We start from the raw sequence: 4034 nt of genomic DNA, 5'->3' as shown, positions 1-4034 counted from the left end.
CATACAGAAGCAACTATGTCAAAGGGACCTGCAGTTGGGATCGATCTTGGCACCACCTACTCTTGCGTGGGTGTCTTCCAGCATGCGAAAGTGGAAATAATTGCCAATGATCAGGGAAACTGAACCACTCCAAGTTTTGTTGCCTTCACTGACACCGAACGATTGATTGGTGATGCTGCGAAGAATCAAGTTGCGATGAACTCCACCATCATGGTTTTCAATGCCAAGTGCCTGATTGGATGTAGATTTGATGATGCTGTCGTCCAATCTGATATGAAGCATTGGCCCTTCATGGTGGTGAATGATGCTGGCAGGCCTAAGGTCCAAGTAGAATACAAAGGGAAGACAAAAAGTTTCTATCCAGAGGAGTTGTCCTCCATGGTTCTGACAAAGATGAAGGAAATTGCAGAGGCCTACCTTGGAAAGACTGTTACCAATGCAGTTGTCACGGTACCTGCATACTTCAATGACTCTCAGCGTCAGGCTACCAAAGATGCTGGAACTATTGCTGGTCTCAACGTACTTCGAATCATCAATGAGCCAACTGCTGCTGCTATTGCTTATGGCTTAGACAAGAAGGTTGGAGCTGAAAGGAACGTGTTGATCTTTGATTTAGGAGGTGGCACTTTTGATGTGTCAATCCTTATTATTGAAGATGGAATCTTTGCGGTCAAGTCCACAGCTGGAGACATCCACTTTGGTGGAGAAGACTTTGACAACTGAATGTTCAACCATTTTATTGCAGAATTCAAGCACAAACACAAGAAGGATATCAACGAAAACAAGAGGGCAGTCCGTTGTCTCCATACTGCATGCGAACAGGCTAAGCATACACTTTCTTCCAGCACCCAGGCCAGTGTTGAGATTGATTCTCTGTATGAAGGAATTGACTTCTATACCTCTATTGCTTGTGCCCAGTTTGAAGAATTAAATGCTGACCTGTTCGGGATGCCAAGCTGGACAAGTCTCAGATCCGTGATATTGTTTTGGTGGGTGGTTATACCCATATCCCCAAGATTCAGAAACTTCTGCAAGATTTCTTCAATGGAAAGGAACTGAATAAGAGCAACAACCCTGATGAGGCTGTTGATTATGGTACAGCTGTCCAGGCAGCCATTCTTTCTGGTGACAAATCTGAAAATGTTCAAGATTTGCTGCTATTGGGTGTCACCCTACTTTCTCGTGGTATTGAAACTGCTGGAGGAGTCATGACTGTGCTAATCAAGTACAATACTACCATTCCTACCAAACAGACACAAACCTTTACTACCTACTCTGACAACTATCCTGGTGTGCTTATTCAGGTCTATGAGGGTGAGCATGCTATGACCAAGGATAACAACCTACTTGGCAAGTTTGAACTCACAGGCATACCTCCAGCTCCTTGTGGCATTCCTCATATTGAAGTCACTTTTGATATTGTTACTAATAGTATCCTCAATGTGTCTGCTGTGGACAAGAGCACATGAAAAGAGAACAAGATTACCATCACTAATGACAAGGGCCACTTGAGCAAGAAGGACATTGAGCGCATGGTCCAGGAAGCTGAGAAGTACAAAGCGGAAGATGAGAAGCAGAGAGACAAGATGTCTTCCAAGAATTCACTTGAGTCTTATGCATTTAACATGAAAGTAACTGTTGATGATGAAAAACTTCAGGGCAAAATCAATGATGAAGACAAACAGAAGATTCTTGACAAGTGCAATGAAATCAACTGGCTCGATAAGAACCAGACTGCAGAGAAGGAAGAATTTGAACATCAGCAGAAAGATCTGGAGAAATTTTGCAACCCCATCATTACGAAGCTATACCAGAGTGCATGAGGCATGCCAGGAGGAATGCCTGGAGGCTTTCCTGGTGGTGGAGCTCCTCCCTCTGGTGGGGCTCCTCTGGGCCTACCATTGAAGAGGTTGATTAAGCCAACCTGATGACAGGTCTAATATTGTTCCATACATTTGAAGGACCCAAATTTGTAGCAAATTCCATTGCAGTTTTAAAGTCAAGCTGCTATAGTAAAGATACTGGGCATTCTTCATATTTGAATATGGAATATGTGCACAGGGAAAGGAAATAAACATTGCACTTTATAAGCACTGTATTGTTAAGTGGAAAATGCAATGTCTTAAATAAAATTGTATTTAAAATTGGCACTAAAAAATCCTCTATATTATTGTATTGGTATCAATTATTTTATTTTTATTATTAGTTGATTTATATATTTGGGTGCTCCCAAGTCAGGATCATAAATATTTATAATTATTGGATCTTCTTGTCGGATAGATTCATTAATTATGAAATTAATGCCCTTTTTCATCTCCTGTTACAGGCTTTGTTGTAAAATTTAGTTTGTCTGATATAAATATGGATACTCCAGCTTTCTTTTGACATGCATTAGCATAATAGATAGTTCTCCATCCCCTCATTTTTATTTTTTATTTCTTTCCAGGTTCCAAGTCCCACTGGTTTTATTACATTTTTTGTATATATTTTTTGTATATGTTTTTACTGGAGTTCGATTTGCCAACATATACTATAACACCCAGTGCTCATCCCAACAACTGCATCCCCTCAGTGCCTGTCACCTAGTCACCCCATGCCCCCTGCCCACCTCCCCTTCCACTATCCTTTGTTCATTTCCCAGAGTTAGGAGTCTCTCCTGTTTTGTCAGCCTCTCTGATTTTTCCCACTCATTTTCTCTCACTTACTTTATAATCCCTTTCACTATTTTTTATACTCCCCATATGAGTGAAACGATATGATTGTCCTTCTCTGATTGAATTACTTCACTGAGCATAATACCCTCCATTTCCATTCACATCAAAGCAAATGGTGGGGATTCGTCGTTTCTAATGGCTGAGTAATATTCCATTCTACATATATACCACATCTTCTTTATCCAGTCATCTTTCAATGGACACTGAGGCTCCTTCCACTGATTGGCCACCGTGGACATTGCTGCTATAAACATTGGGGTGCAGGTGTCGCGGCTTTTCACTGGATCTGTATCTTTGGGGTAAATCCCCAGTAGTGCAATGCTGGGTCATAGGGTAGCTCTATTTTTAACTCACTGAAGAACCTCTAACAGTTTTCCAGAGTGGCTGCACCAGTTCGCATTCCCACCAACAGTGCAAGAGGGTAACCCTTTCTCCACATCCTCTCCAATATTTGTTTTTTTCTGTCATGTTAACTTTCACCATTCTCACTAGTTTGAGTTGGTATCTCTTGTGGTTTAGATTTGTACTTCCCTGATGGCAAGTGATGCAGAGCATTTTCTTATAGGCTCCTTGGCCATGAGTATGTAGTCTTTGGTGAAATTTCTGTTCATGTCTTTTTCCCACTTCATGATTACATTGTTTGTTTCTTGGGTGTTGAGTCTAATAAGTTCTTTATAGATCTTGGATACTACCCCTTTATCTGATAGGTCATTTGCAAATATCTTCTCCCATTCTGTAGGTTGTCTTTTAGTTTTATTGATGGTTTCTTTTGCTGTGCAGAAGCTTTTTATCTTGATGAAGTCCTAATAGTTCATTTTTGCTTTTGTTTCCCTTGCCTTCATAGATATATCTTGCAAGAAGTTGCTGTGGCCAAGTTCAAAAAGGGTGTTGCCTGTGTTCTCCTCTAGTATTTTGATGGATTCCGGTCTCACATTTAGAACTTTCATCCATTTTGAGTTTATCTTCCTGTGTGGTGTAAGAGAATAGCCCAGTTTCATTCACTGCATGTGGCTATCCAATTTTTCCAGCACCATTTGTTGAAGAGACTGTCTTTTTTTCATTGAATAGTCTTTCCTCCTTTGTCAAACATTAGTTGACCATAGAGTTGAGGGCCCACTTCTGGGTTCTCTATTCTGTTCCATTGATCTATGTGTCTGTTTTTTGTGCCAGTACCATACTGTCTTGATGATCACAGCTTTGTAGTACAACTTGAAATCCGGCATTCTGATGACCCCGGCTCTGGTTTTCATTTTTAATATTTTGCTGGCTTTTTGGGGTCTTTTCTGATGCCACAAACAACTTAAGATTATTTTTTCCAAC

At 40.7% G+C, this 4034-nt stretch overlaps 1 pseudogene; it reads left to right on the top strand.

Annotated features, from left to right (window-relative positions):
* On the top strand, positions 1-2146 carry LOC112649231 (heat shock cognate 71 kDa protein-like; annotated as a pseudogene).
* The last annotated feature ends 1888 nt before the right edge of the window (positions 2147-4034 follow it).

Source organism: Canis lupus, chromosome X, assembly GCF_003254725.2.
Source record: "Canis lupus dingo isolate Sandy chromosome X, ASM325472v2, whole genome shotgun sequence".
Taxonomy (NCBI): Eukaryota; Metazoa; Chordata; class Mammalia; order Carnivora; family Canidae; genus Canis; species Canis lupus.
This window is presented reverse-complemented; position numbering and strand designations above follow the sequence as displayed.